General features: G+C 32.4%; 1 protein-coding gene across 4 annotated transcripts in view; it reads left to right on the plus strand.

Annotated features, from left to right (window-relative positions):
* The window catches only part of ERBB4 (erb-b2 receptor tyrosine kinase 4), a 1,210,589-nt gene that overhangs the window by 634,017 nt on the left and 557,740 nt on the right, over positions 1-18,832 (plus strand). The gene's annotated exons all lie outside the window — the stretch shown is intronic.

The following is an 18,832-nucleotide window of genomic DNA, read 5'->3' on the forward strand; positions in this document are numbered from 1 at the left end:
AAAAAAAGAAAGGCAATTAGTAATTAATTAGTAACTAACTGTGGGATAAAGGAGTTTACACTTTTAATTTACTCTAAATTAGTGTAAACTTTATATTTTGCATCCAAACATGTAATGGTTTTACATGTACTTTGAGTCCAGTAAGTAGTAATAATGCTTGACATTGAAAAATTAAGCAGTTTAGAGATATTGCCTTAAAATATAACAAAAACAAAGATAAATATTGTCAGGATATTGAAGTCATTTGTATTTTTATATTTGAAGTAGATATAAAGTTTATAGTTTTAAGTTATATGTAGCTTCCTAGTTAGCAAGACATGTGAGATAAAATTGGTATATTTTTGGTGAAGAAAGGAATAATGATTATGTTATTTATTTTGGATATGATTACTATAGAGTTGATGAAATAATGGTGAATGCAAATTGTTCAGAATTTATAGATTCCTTCATCAACATTTTCACTTTTATTTCTTTCAAAGATAGTTTTCTTACCAAAGAATGAGGTTTTTTTTTTACTAAATTGCTACTTAAATAGAAATAATGATAGGAGGAAGAATTTTGGAAATGAAACACAGAGAGAACAATTGAATGATTGAAATTAGGAATCTAAAAATACTATAATATGATCCAGTTAAAACCTGCATAGGAAGCATTGTCTTTTCTTCATGATTTCTCTCTAATTATATTAAATAAGAAAATGAATAAATTTCTTTTCAAACTTTTTATAATAATTGAATCCTGTTATTATTCCATAAGATGTGCCATTTGAGCAATCTTTCCACATAGAAAATTAGTCTTTAAAGAGTTCCCTTTATTTTCACATTTAATACCAGTACTACTAAATTATTAAAACAGACTTATTTAATCAATCAAAATTATGCCACGTTTAAACATGCCTCATACTGAGTAAGTGCTTACTGTGTATTACTTAAAGTTGTGACATTTGTTTTACTTGTACATACCAAAATATAACACTATTATTTTAAGAATATAATTATTCACTTTGCCTGGAAGTGGTGGTGTTTTCTTGTGTAGTAGTATAAATGGATAATTAATATAATAAATGATTAAGAGAATGAGTTGATTGTTTAGAAAAATACATAATCATTCAAAAGTTATTAATTTCTTTTTTGACTATGAATTGAAGAAAGTGCAACAAAATGGTAGAAATTTAGGCTAGTGTGAACATTTTTCAGATATTTTATTTATTAAGTTGTTGACTATTATATGCCAAAATTATTCTGTGAGGGAAACAGTCTAGAGTGATTGAACTTTAGATATTCTGGTCGATAGTTTTACTCCAATTGTGAGAAGCAGGTTACATGGAAGTATGATTATGTTTGTGTGCAAGAATATGTGAGAAATGACAGAAGACACCTGGCTGTTCACATGAATAAGGATATGGGATAAAATTTGTTCAATGGTAAAATCTTAAAGAGCTAAATGTTCTAGGTAACCTGATTAAAGCAATAGCAACTGCCATAAGCAGTTAAGATTGTTTTTCTGCTTTAGAAAGGTATTTGTTTTATGTTGCTTGTTTTTGTGTTATGCAAAGCAAGAATTTTAAAAACAGCATTTTTATATTCTTTTAAGTGCAGAGCTACTGGGCTGGCCTTAATTTTTTTATACCTGGTATAAAATGAGGGGAAATAGCAAATCTGCTGTTTAGTTGGACACCTCACTGCCTAATCTACCATAGTGTATTAAATTTTTAACTCTGTTCTTATAGGACCAGTACCATAAGCATCATTGAGGAACTTAGAAATGCAAATCCTTGGGCCTCGTGTGAAACCTATTGAATGAGAAACTCTGGGGTTGGGGCCCAGCAATTTGTGTTTCAAGTACCCCTCTAATGATGCTGATGATAGCTACAATTTGAGAAGCACTAATTTAATTAATGGTATGTTACCAATAATTGGTAGCAGAATATCCAGTTAAATTCTTTACACTTATTTGATTCAAATAATTTTTGTTCATCTATCATCCTGCAGAGAGAAGGAAAGGGATGGGACAAGAACATATAAGGTTTTGCTTGCATGACAAGAAATACACTGTATGTTGGGGTGAAAATGAAAAGAACACCCTGGGATCCTGGATAGAAACTTGGGTATAAAACGACTTAAATATAAGGAAGGGGGTAAACTTTTTCTGTAATCATTTTGCCAAATACCAATTTTATATAATGACAAACCATTAAAAAGACAATAATAATTTATGATTAACTTTCTTCTTAAGCAAATTTTTGTTTTTAAGTACTTTCAACAAGGCAAATAACCAGTAACAATTGTGGGGATGGGAATTGTACACAATGTTGTAACCAAGAGTTTTGAGATGAGACTTTAAGGGTTCTTTTGTGTGTGTGTGTGTGTATGTATATGTGGTTTGTATTTCTACTGAAATCTTTTTCAATATTTGATATTAGAATAGTGTCTGTTCAGAACAGCACATTAGCTTCCTGCAAATTTTGTGTAAAAGGGATATTTAGTTAACATGAAGACTGTCATTATATACTAGTTAATGGTTGGATGTCACTTTGTCACATATAGATTAATTCCCACATTAAAAATTCTTATTAATTACTTTGATGTTCACCAAAAGTTATGCATGGCCTAAAAAATTACTGCAGGTCTCACTTGCATACTTTTATGTTGGTTGTGCCCAAGACAAGAAATGCATTTAAAAATATTTTTCTGGTCAAATGGAAAAACTTGTTTTACTGCTGCCTCTCACATTTCCCATTATACATAGGGTAGATGATAAGTAGAGGGGAAAGGGGCAGGTCCCCAGACTAAAAATAGGCCACACAATCTATAAAGTGCTGAGGAAATTATATTGGCATACTCTAGGTGTCCTGTTAACACTGCCTTACTTTTTTCTTGCCAGTGGAGAGGTTATACTTCCATCAGTACATCCCTTCAGGCATATAATCATCTATATCTCGAGGCCATTAGGAAGATCACTACTGCATCAGAGAAGTGTGTAGCTGGACAAGGGCACATCATGTCTTCCATTAAGTTCACTTTCATGTGACTGTCGTTCTTAACAGTCACTCTTGATGATGATGTCCTGCAGACTTTTATTTATCACCTCTTTCTTAACCAAACATTCCCATTCAAATTGAAATTTAATATTATATTTACAACCTTAATTAATTCTATAAGCTTCTACATGTTTAGTCACTAGTGCGGCCAAACCCTAAAAGGAATCATATGGGCCACAAAACTCACTATTATTTTCTCCCTTCTATAATATATAAAATCACCTCATCTGTTACTAATTATGGGTAATATGATACAATTTAATCCACATATGATATTGTAGATACAAAGCAATCTTTCATAATTGCTTAGGTTTATATCTATCCTACTTATATCCCAAATCGGAATATAAATACTTAAGTTCATATTTATTCTGTTTATATCTTAAATGGAAAGATAAATAATTAAGTTCTTAACTATTTTATTTTTATCCATATAAAATAACAAATGTGGTTTGATCTTGATGTGGTATGGTAACCTAGGTACAAATTTAATACATGTATAGATGTATTTATCACACTAAACTTTACCTTAAATGTTTGAATTTTCACTTTATAAATTATGAGAATATATTTAAAGGAGGTGATATTTTGGATGATACAAAAGTATAATTGGCATTTTTCAAAAATTAGCTGAATATTCTACATATTTTCAGACTAACACATTCACGCTTCAGTCTTTATTTGATATTTTCTGGACTTTGTAATTGTTTCATTAACTGTGTACTGGATCAACTTGATTAGATTATTATTTGAGGTATGGACAAACAAAAATTTAAAACAAAAAGCAAAAGACCAAAGTTATTCAGCCTAGATGCCCTCAATAATGATGAAAATAATATATGAAGTTTGCTGGATTGTGGTAGATGAGAAATAGAATACAAGGCTTGGTGGTGCATGCTGTGTCCCAGCTGCTCAGGAGGCTGCAGCAGGAGGATCCCTTGAGCCTGGAAGGTCGAGGCTGCAGTGAGCCATGATCATGCCCCTGGACTCCACCAGCCTGAGTAGCAGAGAGGGACCCTGTCTCAAAAATAAATAAAAAAGTAAAATGCTTAGTCCAGAAGCTATAACATCTAAACGATGTAAAATTTGAAAGATGTGTTATCTGAACATTATACTTGAATGTCTGCATTCAAATATGCATAAATTAATAATTAAAATAGTGCATCAAAGTAATGTAGTACCTTTTCACATTTAAGTCCTTCAGGCCTTTTTGGCATTATTCAGTAATGGTCAAATAAATAACCTAATATCAAAAAGGACAAGTCACCTGTCATTGACTCAATACATGTTATAGGGCATCGATGTGCAATTGTGAAATCAGAAAAAATCTCTGTGCAAATAGCTGGCCTATGACCTACAGTCTGGGTGTCTCTCTCAGACTCAGATCCTTTATTTTGGAAACTGTGAAGAAAATTCTGCCTCATGGTGTTGTAATGGGCATTAAAGAAAGAAAGCAGGGAAAGTGCCAGTTAAAACAACTTTCACATTGGGGATGTTTAGAAATCTTAGTGTTCTTTCCTTATATCTGTTTTGTTTATAGTTTTCTTTTGGTCACCACATTGAGAAAACTATTTTATTTGTTTCTGCATATTCAGATAGATTCCTGTTGCTTCCTTGGGGCTTTGGGTGTGATCTGTTTAGACAAAAAAAAAGAAAAAAAAAAAAGGAATACTCTTTGTGCCTTCTAATATGACTTTGAAACTACTTTGTGCAGGAGATCTGTTTCTCTGGTGATGAGAAGTCCAAGGCTTGTATTTGTCTACTCTCAGGAAAAGTGCTGGCTTTGCCACCTCACAGCACTTTTCTCCTATCTTTCAGTGTTTCTTGCCAAGCACCTGTTGCCCCAGCCCTTCATTTCAAATCTCCATCATCATGTTTCATCCTTCATTGGCCCTGACATTTGTCTTGATCTACACAAGAGACATATTCATTCTGAGTTCTTTTTCTTACAGGAGAGTTGCTAAGCATTCTTCAACTACCCTATGAAAGGTCTTGGTAAAATTTGAGTAGGTTCAATCAGGCTAGTTCAGGGATTGTTGTTAAACAGAATGTTTAACAAAAGTACTACAAATATTTGCATTAGAAGATCTATTCAGCATATTGTGATATTTGCAGCCAAAAAAAAAAAATTCTAAGAATGCTCTTAGCTTAAGGGTAAATTACGTGGAAAATGATTATATCAAAACTAATCTATAGTGAAGCTTGTGAGAATCAGACAGAATCAGTGAAAAGATTGGCACATTCTTCAGAAGGAGTCAATTTTTAGATTAGGTCCACAATTTCTGGAAATGATACTTTCATCAGTGTTTTTAAAGGCTGTTGTTTGCTTGTCATATCAGACTATGTATTGACTAAAAGAAGGAGAACTCCAATAATGTATTTATGTCAGTAAATAGAAACATATATTTCAAAAGAGGAAATGTTATAATTATGGGATCAAAGATTTATAATGGCCATTTCAGCAAATTTTGCTGGGACTTACGCTCTGACAACTGATTCTTTAGAGGACTGATGAGTGGATTTACAGAACTGAATGAAGGGGAAATGAGAATTTCTCCTCTTGCTATACCAGGAATCAGAGATAAGACTATTTGAGGAGAAATAAGCCAAAATAAGTTGTGGGGTTGGGCGTTCAGGGGATAGAATCATCCTTTTTCCTCTGCTCACATGTTTTCAGTCATGACTGGCAAGATGATCTGCTCAGGGCATATAATTCAACCCGCTTAGTTTATGACCCCTTCAGGAATCTTAAAGATGACTTCCTCCTTGAAGAACACTCTCTATAATCCCTAGGGCATCCTTTAGAAAACATTAGGGAAGGCTAGCATTATGGAATCTATCAGGAAAATTCCCTACTTGGAATCATAAACCTTTGTGATCATTCTTACTTTTTCCTAAGATACACTAAAATCCTATATTTTCTCTTCCTTAACAGAGGAAGCTTATGTATCCTAAGGAAGCTTATATATCCAACAAACCCCCTTACTGAAAGCTCATTTATTGAGGAGGCATGTTTGTTTGCTTTGGTGTTTAGAAAAAGAGGAAATCTTTGCTCGTCAAGAGTCCCAAATGCAGCACTACAAATTGATTAGTTATAATATAACCATGGGTCCATCGTTTTACTCCGAGGAAAAAAGTAACTATATCAGAGTATCCACCTCTCCACCCTCACCCCAAGATATTGGCTTTGTCTGGCTTTCAGACCCTGAACTGCAAAGAATTGAAAAATTTTCAGCAGCCATGCCCAGTTACCCAGGGAGGCACAGCAATGCTGGGGCCAGAATCACTGGATTGTTGTACTTTCTGATTTCATGGCAGAGGACTGGAAAGAGTAGGAATAATATTTAGGCATAAACCATATAAGTATTTTAGAGGGAATGAAGAGTATGTACTCTCTTTGACAGTGCTATGTGACAATTTTAAAAAATATATAAATATATCATCAAGTTTTGTTACAGGAGGGAGCCCCAAGCTTGGCAGAACCTAAAACCCTCCGTCAGTTTAGAAATGAGGCTACATGTTATTCTCTTCCAATGTTTACCAAAGGTATGATAACTGTAATATCCCCTATGTTATAGAAGTTTACACTTTGCAAAATGCTTTCAGTTTCCTTTAATAAAATCTGTTTCATACGCAGCCCTGTAATGCTGATCTGACAGATATCATTATTATAATTTTATATCTAAGGAAACCAGGCCTAAGGTCTTGTGGCTAATCAGGTGAACCTTATGCTGGAATCTAGATCTATTTTTTAGTTATTCATATTATGTCACTCCCAAAAATTGTTTAAGACAGTTTCTTCAGGCAAAACTATATTCAGTGAACTATTAAATTGGCTGAAAAATGTAAACAATCCAAACTTACGCAATAGGTCTTAAGGTTGTAATTTAGAAATAATTTGTTTTGATCGTTGTATAATACTTGAATATATCATGAATGGTAAGTTGACAATAAAATACAAGCAAACATTGAACACAACAATACTGTAAATACTGAATTTGATTTTTTTTAAAAAGCTATTCTGTAGCCACTGTCATTCAACTATGGCTTTTTAAAAATCAAGCTTGCTAAACTCTTAGCTATAATGCACAAATATTTATGAATAGACTTATTTTAACTGGTGAAAGTTTAGGATTCTTTTGGAAAGTAATGTCAATTCAAATATTTATTAGCTTTGTTTTGTTCTACTTGTACATTCAAGTCACTGTGCCGAGATATGAGCTATTCTAAATTATCTCTACATGCCTGCCTTCTCTTAGTAAATATTATATTTCTAACAAATATTTATTCTCCATCTGCCATGTGAAGTCAATTATTATTATTATTATTATTATTATTATTATTATTGTCAAGCATGTCTATGGAGTCAGGAGCCCCCATTTTAGTCTGTTTTCTTCTCAAAAGCTGCACTGTCCCTTAGAACTTTCTTTGGATGACAGCAATATTCAATATGTGCTATACAACAAAGGAGCCAGTAGCTAAATATGGCTACTGAGCTCTCTTAAAAAGACCGCTATGAATGAACATACGAATTTTTATTTTTATCTAATTTTAATTAATTTTAATCTAAGCAGCCGTATTTAGTTAATGGCAATCATATTGGACACTACAGCACTAAAGGGACCACACTTTTACTAAACTCAATGCAGCAGTCAAGGACTTCAAGCAGAATAACATAGAGAATCACAAGACGGTTCACAATCTGGGCTCCCTAAGTCAAATCCTATTCTGAGGCAAGTGATTCAACTTTCTAAGCCTCAGTTTACTCATCTTCAAATGCACATAGTGAAAACCCTCAGTTGTTGTAAGATGGTTGTAAAAGCTAAATTACGAACTACATATTGAAAATTAAATACAATTCTGGAAGTGTGATTTTGAGAAGTTTGATTTTTGTAAGAAAAAAATAGAGTCTATTTTTGTAATTATTGAAAGCTTGTTAGGCTTATATCATCAAATTGTAGAATACGGAATGTGTCATTTATGATTTAGGACCTAATCATATTTTATATTTGCATGAGCAGGGTTGTCGATGGCATGCAGTGCTTCTAAATATGTTTTAAGCTGCTATGACCTGGGTTTCTGTTGTTTAGAAAAATGACACTTTAAAAATGAAATTTTTACTTTCACCTTTACTTTTCACAGTATAAGTATCTATTGAAATTAGAAGTAGGTCTCAAAGATATATGGTTTGGCAGTGTTCCCACCCAAATCTCATCTTGAAACGTAGTTCCCATAATCACGTGTCATGGGAGGGACCAGGTGGAGATAATTGAATTATGGGGGTGATTTTCCCCATGCTGTTCTCATGATAGTGAGTTAGTTCTCATAAGATCTGACGTTTTTATAAGGGGCTTCCCCCTCCTCTGAGCATTCATTCATTCTTCTTCCTTCTGGTGAACGAAGAAGGATGTGTTTGTTTCTCCTTCTCCCATATTTGTGAGTTGCCTGAGGCCTCCCCAGCCAGGCTGAACTGTGAGTCAATTAAATCTCTTTTCTTTCTAAATTACCCAGTCTTGAGTGGTATCTTCACAGCAATGTGAGAACGGACTAATAGTCTATTTGTTTAATGGTTTCATTGAAAGAAGTAAATGCTAATAGAAAATTATTATTCTGAAAAATCTGTTGAGAATTCTGGCACAGACACTGCCCATTATCTTTAGGACTTTCCAGTTCATTAAAAAAATTTTATTTTAAATATAGCATTTATTTAATAACAAGGCAACATGAGAAGCCCCTTTATAAAATGTTTTCTCAACTAGGCATCTGCCATATTTCAACAAATTTAAGTCATCATCAATTATAGACAGGAAATTGTTGTTGTTTGTAGTCTACACTTAAGAGCAAAAGTAAAAGCACCAAAATGAATGTAAAAGTTTGTACAATGAATCAGGATTTTAAATATATTAGTTCCAAAATGTATGTGTTTTAGAATTAATATAACATAATAATAATCAAATAAACTAGAAGTTCAGTATACCTCTTATTATTTTCCTAGAATTATAGCACAGCTAGTGTAATGGTGAAACTGTGTACTGTGGAAGTATATAAAATAGGTTGCAATAAAAATGGTCAATGTTTCGTAAATGATGAATAGAATTTTCCATTTATCTGTATCTCTCAGGAAATAGATAAATGAGAATTTGCATGGTCCAACACTTTCTGATATAATAAATGTTACTAACCAGGAAATTTTAATTATTGTCGTTTTTTTCTTTTGAGATCTAGCCTAACTATCAATTCTGTGGGAAAAGAGATGCAAATGTGGTTCAAAGATAGAAAAAAGTACTTTTAAGAGTTTTTCTTAAACCTTGTTCTCTTAATTAGATGTCAAATGAATCTGAGGATTGTTATTATATATCAGCATAGAAAGAGAATCTGTCTTCCTTACCAGTCTACCTAAAGTAAAGTTTTGTCTAGTTCTCCTAATATTGTCCCTCCCCCTTAATATCTTATGATCCATCTGTATAACATATTGTATATCTTCCAGCTATAATTTTATTGTAAGCCATGCAAAATCATTTAAGTTATTGAATTGCAGTGACTATAACACTTCTGAAGAACGTTTATAAGAAAAAAGTGAAAATGGTGATCCATAACTTTCTTCTTCCTTCAAAGACCATTCAGTTTACTCCATTTGCTCTGTCGTGAAAATTAAAGGCTTGATTTTGTGTTATATAGTATTGTTGAAAAAAGCTTATCTAAAAAGGGCGTTTTTTTATTTTCAGTTTACTATGAAATGTAAGGACTTCAAATTTTATTTGGTCTTTTTTTTTTTTTTTTTTTGAAAGTGGCAGTCTCAGAATATTCTGGCAAATATTCTGGTAAGTAATTGTATTATTTTGATTTTGATGGTGCCCTGAATTCTCTGAACTTTCTGTTTTAATGTTCAAAGGGATGATACTGGGTAGGATTAGATATCTGGTGGTGTACAAATAAGAATACAATAATAAATCCTACTAGTTTTTAAAACTTACTCATGTAACTAGAATTCTTTTAGGCTTTGTGCCCTTGGTTTTAATGACTTTACTTGCCTTTTTTAGGATAATAAATGTAGAAAGCAAAGTATCTGTAGAGCATAATACAGTCCAGGATAGAGATACTATTGTTAATAATAATAATAACATCCATAATTAATAAGTATTTACTCTATAGAAGTGGTTTGCAAATACTTTCTCTCTTCTTCCTTACAATAACCACAATTAGTAGGTATATAAGTTATGGGTCTCCAGAAAGACAGAACCAATAGGATACAGATGTAGATAAGGATAATAGACATATGAGGGATTCGTTAGGAAAATTAGCTGATGCAATTATGGAGGCTGAGAAGTTTCTGAAGAGGCTACCTATAAACTGGAGACCCTGAAATGCTGGGGACCTGGCTCATTACAAATTTGAAGGCCTCAGAAACAGAAAAGCTAATGGTGTACCTCTCAGTCTGCAATCTAAGGCCTTAGGGTACAGGGAGGCACTGTTGTAAATCCTGTAGTTCAAAAGACCAGGGAGCCTGAAATTGGTGTCCCACAGAGAGAAATAGTGTGTACTGGCTTCAAATCAATATATTCACCTTTCCTTTGTTTTTGTTGAGCTGAGTTCCCAGCAGATTGGATGTTGCCCACCCACGTTGAGAGCATATCTTACCTACATACTCTACTCAGACTCACATGCTCCTCTTCTCTGAAAAATCTTCATAGACAAGATCTAAATGAAGGCTTTACCAGGTTTCTGGGTATTTCTTAATCTAGTCAAGGTGACATCTGAAGTTAACCATCACAGTAGGTTACTATTATTATTTCTATTTTGGGAATAAATAAGCTGGACTTAAAAAAAACAAGTAATATGCCACAAGGAGGGCCTACAATAATTTATAGAGTACAGATTTGAAGCCAAGTAGTATAATTGTTGATTTTCTTTTTACCACAATGCTATAGAAATTCTGAGAAGAAAGGGGATCACATGACAATGAACTTTTAACATGCTCTGCTTTGTGTAAGTGAGTAGGGGATGCATAAAATTATTCATGTGGTTTAGGTATCACCTCTTTAAGGTAGCCTTTTTTCTTTCTTTAGCTAAATGAGATTTTGCTTATGTAATTTTTTTACTTAAGAAATGAAATGATTCTAAAAAAGACACAGATTGTATAAGTAGATTAAATTATTTCTTATGATATTGAAAAGTATGTTATAGGGCCACTTAAGCTTTTTTCTACAGACACAGGGGACTAAAATAATAAAGTACACTAACGGAATGGCTTGAAAGGCCTTAATTGGGCCCCTACTTCATGGCATTTTCTTTATCAACACTAGAAGACAAAAAAAGATACTCTGTTATATTTGAAGTGAGTTTTGTTTTGTTTTGTTCCTTATGGGGTAGTGTCCTGTATAAATCTTACTTTAATTTTTATTTTTTTTTTTTAGGGATTTTATCTTTGTGGATGAGGTAGAAGGAAGATCAATATGAGAAAAATAGCAGACTTGAAAAAGATCTCAAGTCTCTGAGATGACTGTAATTACTGATTTCTTGAAAATAATTTAATCTTAATAGAAAGAAATACTAGAAGGTTGATTTTATAGTTAATTTTATTTATACATTATAGCCATTCCACTTTTTGAATTTTTTATTTAAGGACTAGAATATTAACTAAAGTTTTTCCTTATTTTGACAACTGGTAAAGAATGTATCCCATTTCAAAATGTCCAAGTTAAGCGTACCATCTAAGTTGATCTATATATTTTAAATAAAAAATTTATGACTTTCTTTCTTCCATAGTTACAATAAGTGATTTCTGCCTCCTTCAACTATATTTGGTTTTGTACATATTTACAGCAGGGTTTCGTAAAATATTTATTTTAGTTTTAATTACTATTAGACTCAATTTCCTCTGTGAAGAATAGTAACATATTGTGGGTTATTTCTGATAAGAAGACAGAGGAGACTTAAAAATTATTAAAAGGCATGTAATTCCTTTTAGGTTTAGCAAACCTCTACCTAATTATTTCCAGAATTTGTGTATGGCCTTAACGTAAACACGTTTTATAGTATTTTGTTTTGAGCTCACTTTTTATTTATTTAAACAAGTATGTCTATTTCAGACTTAATACATTAAATAATATATTTAAATTTAGCACATATTTTGAAAATGAAGAGCAACAAAATATCTTAATCAATTTCTCTATAAAAACAAAGTTGAAGAGGATCATACACTGCAATATTAAGAAAGAATTTAGAGATTGCTTAACCGCTCTCTCATTTTGAAACTGAGTCCCAGAGAAAATAAATCATCTACTCAAGATGAGGATTTTTCTTGTCCTACTGTTAGTCGAGCTTTTTTTCACTGTATTATTCCAAAAATATAATTTGATTCAAGATACTAGAAAAATGAACATAACAAAAAGATGTAAAGAAAATACATGCCAATCTATATGTGTTTAGGTGTACATTTTCGTTGATCAATGGGAAGAAAATAAAGAATATAGATACCAGAATTCATGTGTGACCAAATTGAAATCTAAAGTCATCAGATACCTGCAACAGATTATTAAATTTGATATGAATTTCATAGTCTTGTTCAAAGAGTGCTGTGTAGTGTGTTTTGCAAAGGAAAGATGGAAAAGATAATGAAGCCGTACTTAGCATACCTATAGATATATCTTTTATAAAGCATGGGTAGAAATGAAAGGAAGCAGCCTGTGTCACTGATATCATTGTTCACATAGTAAGTGTGTGGCTGGACTTCACATCTATGCATCACACTGTCATTTCATGTACTTAGAAATTACATGTCATAATGATAAATCTTTGTAATTATAATTGTATCATGCTTCAAATGCAGTCATATGGTGCTCAGGGAAAATAGGTGAATCAAGAATTAATGTCTTGGCTCAAGCACCTCTTAAAAATTAAGAGAACCTAACTATCACTCGTGCAAAATAAATACATCAAAGATCACAATGTAGGGTATCAACTCCTTTATGATTTTATTGAAGATCACCAGTGCATAATTTAAGTAGTTATTCAATTATTTCATGTATTTAATATTTTTACTATGGCCAGTGACTTCTGTTACATTTTATTATTAAATATCAAATAATGAAAAAATATTTAAAACAATAGTGTTTATAGAGCCATTTTCATGTTAGTTTTAATGTATAATTTAAATTTAAATCAGGGAGAGATTTAGTGTAACTTTAAAGTTCATTTACATTTTAATCCATTAAAACATGACTTAGTAAGAAGTATTCAATGCCAAAGAAATCTTTTGAATTACAAAATTTTATATTTTTAAAGAGGAATTCAACATAATATATAATTCTCAAATTAACAGAAATGGGGAGTTTTAAGCCATGAGTATGTTTCTAAATATCACATGTATAGATAAGCATAGAATGATGGACACTCTACCCTCAAATGGTTTTCTTTCTAAAATATTTCTAATTATAATTTCAAATGACTATTTAAATTAAGTGGTTTGTGAAGTAAAAATATCACTTGGAAAAAATTGTAAAATTACTGAGATACAAAAAGCAAACAGTTGACAATCCATGCATGTATATAATGTTCATACTCTGATTATTGCCATTTGTAGTTGTCTGATTAGAATTTATCCATTAAAAAAACGCAAAATAATAAGAGAATTAAGTAGCTCTTGTATTCAAAAAACACTCTAAGACTTAAGCATAAAAAGCTTGAAAGATTCTTAACACAGAAATATAAATTTGGCCTAAGAATTTTGATTTATTATTGCAATTCAAACCCAGTCTATGTGTTCTAGATCAGAAGGTATATTTTTAGATTATAAAGACAATATTTTCGATATATTCTCTTCTAGCCCTAGCAACATGAAGTTGTAGAAAAAGCCTGAGTTTTGAAACCTGATAATTTGAAACTTAGTACTCACACAGCAACCAAGAAATGACAATCACAGTCACTTATGTGCTGTGCCTCAGTTTTCATATGAAAATGAGAACTGAACGCAAACAATGTATGTAAACTGCCTAGCATAGTGTTCAGAACACAATATAAGTTAGTTCCCTTCTTGTGTCCACCTTCCTTATACAGTTCTCCATGGAATAACAGTATTTAAGAATATTAATTTATTAGTTAATCCTTGCCACATCTATATAAAACGTGCTCTTTATTGGTTCTTTGTTGACAGATATGGTTGATTTTAGTAGTCTAAGCTCACTAGCAACCAGAAGATTCATATTATCATCCCACTTGTACCTTAGATAAATCACCTAATACCTCTTATACTGAGTTTTCATTTATGAAAGAATAATTTTCTTAGTTATTTTTTCTTTCTTTCCTTTTATTATTTGATAATACCTACCTGTTACCTATCTTCTTGGAAAAGCTCTAAGTTAAAGTGTGAGTCATAATTTCTTAGTGTTCAAGTTTCCTCTTTAGAACAAGTGAGGACATGACATTACCCCTTCCAATCAGCAGAGAACAGTGCTGTAGTTTTGCTTTCTGAGCACTTGGGAACTGAAGTTCAAGCATTTAATTAAAAAATGCAACTCTATGTGGGTATCTAGAGACCTCTATTAGGGTTTAATTGTTCTGTGCGCATTTTTTTTGCATGGCGATAACAACGTGCTGTATCCAAATGCATTTATATTTAGCTGTGTCGTTAAAGGTAGATTCATTTTTAAGATGAGGATAGATTCATTTTTAAAAGTAAATTATTTTGTTTTCCTGCTAAGGCTCAAGAATAGAAAAACAAAAGAAAACAAAAACTTTTGATGACTTTTAGGGAGGGGAAAAAAAGAACATGAACTGAGCAACACAACCAATTTAGTTGATTTTAAATATTGAGTTTAAGCCAAGCCTTAACAGTGGTGCCAAGCCTTTAACACAAGGCTTCCTAGTGGTGCCAAGAAAATCCTATTCATTGTTCATTTCTTAATTTCTTAGTTCCTCTGAAATTATTCAAATGTCCCTGCTGAGTAGAGCTACCAATTCAGCTAAGAATTTGTTTCCCCAGAGATTACTTTTATACTGTGTTTGAAATTCATTAATCATTGCCTCCTTTTAAATCTCCATTCCACAATAAAATAGGATTTGAATGCCTATATGTTTCATAATTAATTCTAAATAAGCAGAAACTGTACCAAGTATATTTTTTACCCTTCCTACTTGATGAACTTGTATTAAGAATATTTTGATGACTTATTTTAATTGGCTAAGATCTAATTTATTAGGTATTTCCTGGGGCTTTTAAAAATAATTAAAATACCCACTTACTGTTTGCTTGAAAACTTGAACTTCTAAAGAAAGGGCAGGCTATTGCTGATAGTGTTTTTGGTAGCTCAATTGCTATAACACGGCTGGGTCTCTCTGTCAGTGTGTAAAAAAGAAGTGAAGCAAGTGCTGTCAAAACAGTGGAGATGTGAGACACCTGCAGAGTAAGCTTGGTTTCCAGACTCAGTAACCACAGGAAGCTTGGGGGTTGCATTCTAAAATTAGAATCTTTACTCCAAAGATAAAAGTTAAGAAAGGTATCTTAGTAGCATTTCACAAGTTTTTAGACTTATTTCATGTTTGTTTGTACTCTTTTACTCTGTAAATAGGGTAATTGACAGCTTAAACTCTCATGGCTTAAAACCACTGTAAACATTTTAAATGATTTTCATAGGCTTGTATACAAGACCATGGATTTTCTAATATAAAGAGCAAATAATGACCATGTCTCCCTTCTTTGTTGGGCATGCAAGTATATTTGACAATTACATCTATATCCTTGCTTTAAGTCCTTAAATTCTGTGACTAGAGAAAAGTTGTTTATAATACATTACTTTGTTATTTTATTTTATTTTTTAAACCATAACTCTGTTAAACAGAAAATCTAATTTCTGTAAAATAATTGTAATTATAAATACAAGTCAATGGATCATATCTATTTGAAAGTTTCATAAAGAAAAATAACTATTGACACATACTTAGAACTGAGCAAAAGGCAAATAAAAAGACCAAAGAGAGATATAGCAAAATAGCCTGATAAATACGTAAGAGTAAAAGAGGATATGTGCGTATACACATGGTATTTCTTTCTATATACATATATTTATATGCATATTTGTATAGATGCATATATATAGATACATACACAGATGCATTTATATGTCTGTTTGAATACAATTTCTAACTATTATGCATAGTCATGCACATTTTGTGTCACTGAAACATCCAAAAAGAAATGTACTCAACTTGTTATCATTCTGTTTTTCTATTCATGGTCAGAATGATATTTGGCCTCCAATAATTCATTTTTATATAAAATTAATTTTATAGAAAACAGTATGGAACTCAATAGACAGAATGGCAAATGAGTAATCCATATGTGTTTATATCTATCAGCATGGCACTGAAACATTGTGTGTGTCACGGGAAATGTACCCACAGGCCGAAGTGAATGTACAAAGGCATCACATGGGGAGAACATGCTGGAGGGGTTTTATTTGATGTTTTCAAACTGCTCTAGGGTCTGTCTTGCAAGGAATGCTTTTGGTTTTCCTTTCCTTTTTATTACTTTTTATTTTTAATGTTTTAAATAAAAACCTAACAGATTTCTTTTGAAACATCCTGCCAAGCGAGAGAGTAAAAGAGTAAATTACAAATGAACTATGCAATCGTATTCTCTCTCTCTCTCTCTCTTTCTCACATATACACACTTATCCCAAAGATAAACATTCAACTTTTATATATGTATCTGCGGAGATCCCTGCCACAGTCAACAGTTAGGATTTATGAAATTACATACCCAGAATTTGAGATCACAAAGTGTACTGAGGGCAGGATAAAGAAAAGATGGCAGCGAAGTGAAGAGCTATTAGATATACTTATAAAGGTTTGTTTTCATTTGCTTATTAGTGTGGGTGTATTTAATTATTTAAAACTATTAGGAGACTTATATCTTTTCCAACTAAAGGGGAATAATTAAATAGCCCACCCCCTTGAACTCTTTACCTCTCATTAAAGGTTGAAACCAGGCTTTGTTTCACCCCAAACGTACACCTAGCTCATTGTTTTGGGAGCTGTAGATTAGGACAAAGTATTACACAAAACATATTTTCAATATGCCATGGAAAGCTAATTTGAATTTTTTAAACTTGACAAAAACATTCCAACTTTCTGTGACTCCAGTAATTACTTCTTCACAAGACAGACAGTTTTGATGCTATATTCATATCATTTTTGTTTCACGAGTCCTTCATTGTTTCCTCTTAAACTAATGCTGGACACTCATGGGAAGCTTAGTATAATTTTATTCATAATACAGAGCTTATAAAGAATGAATATGTCCTGAACACCTCATGATAAGAGACAAACGCTTTCTTCCTCCCAGGAAGAAAGCATGCTGCTAAACCTCTGTTTGCACACAGAAGGTTTTTACAGGAGAGTTTATGTTGCTCTGTGGTTTAAGAAGTCAGAGCCCTCTTACCAGGGGTGGCCCCCAGGCTGGCATTTGATAACAGTGAACAAACAGGTGCAGCCCTCTGATGTTCACATTGCCCACTTCTCCACAGGACAATGGTAGTTTTATTCCCTGCCGTGAGTGGGTTGGTGGCGGGGGCGGTGGGTTGTTACCTCTGCTGAAAACAAACCTACTCTTGATAAAAGGTTATAATTATTATTCTCAGAGGAAATTCAAAAATATAACCCTAAATACAGGTGAAGTTCAGGGCATGAAATTTAACAATATTTTTTTCACTCATGCAAAGGTCTCAGTGAAAGTTAACAAATCATCAGTGCCCTGCCTCTGTCCTTAGTGAATCCTTCTTGCTGCTATTGGGATTGTGTGAATATTCCAGGTGTGTGACCTACGTTAAATGGCGTTATTTCTGAAAGCAGACCTTTCCTGAATTTCAGGAGGATAGAAAATACAGTACTTACATTTCTCTTTCATTTCTGTCTGGTTGCCTTAGAATTATGCGAAAAGTGTCACTGATGTACCCCTGTATGTTTTATCAAGGAAGATTAAACTATTTTTTTGAGAGGAAATTATAGAAAAATATGCTTTATTTGCTATTGTAATTCTGCCAACTGTTATGCTAATTAATTGGTATTTATTCTCCTTGTAAATATAATGTTTTAGAGACGGAAGGGACCCACTTCCTTAATTTTCAGACCATGAAAACCAGCTAGCCAATAAACTGAGCTCTAGATGGGAAAAATGACTTTTCAAAAAAAATCTTTTGAGGGTTGAGGGTAGAACCTGGTTGTTTGACTGGTTTTATTTCCCTCACTACACATTTGTGTTTCCCAAAGTTAGAAGCCTAAGTGGCTGTCATCCTTTTTTGCTTGAAGGTATCCTGTTAATGTGGAGGCTAATGATTTTCTGTTTATTTTAGAATCTCATTATTTACATAAATAGGGCAGTAGGTCACAACTTCTCATTATTTCCAAGGCTAGAATGAAAACAAACATCATTTCCATTGCTTTAGTGGTAGTGTTATATTTTTATGTCCTAAAAAACTATAATGCCAAATTATTTTAATTAATGAAGCTAGGCAAAATATATTTTTGTAACTGGACAGAATATATACATATTATATTACAGTTTTCACATTAACCAGTCATTTCTTTTAATTTATTAATAACAAAATACCTGTGGCCTGGAACTTACTTTCAAAATTAAGCAGACTATGTTTTAACCAATAAGTCACAATCTTTACCTTGCTGTCCACCAGTCTGTCTCCTAAAACCTAAACCTATCAATAATTGCAGTGCTTGTGTTAGGAGATGTAATTTAGTTAGGTTCTTTGTGTAGTCATTTACAATCATATCTTGGAAATA

This window comes from Cebus imitator, unplaced genomic scaffold (assembly GCF_001604975.1).
Source record: "Cebus imitator isolate Cc_AM_T3 unplaced genomic scaffold, Cebus_imitator-1.0 Scaffold89, whole genome shotgun sequence".
Taxonomy (NCBI): Eukaryota; Metazoa; Chordata; class Mammalia; order Primates; family Cebidae; genus Cebus; species Cebus imitator.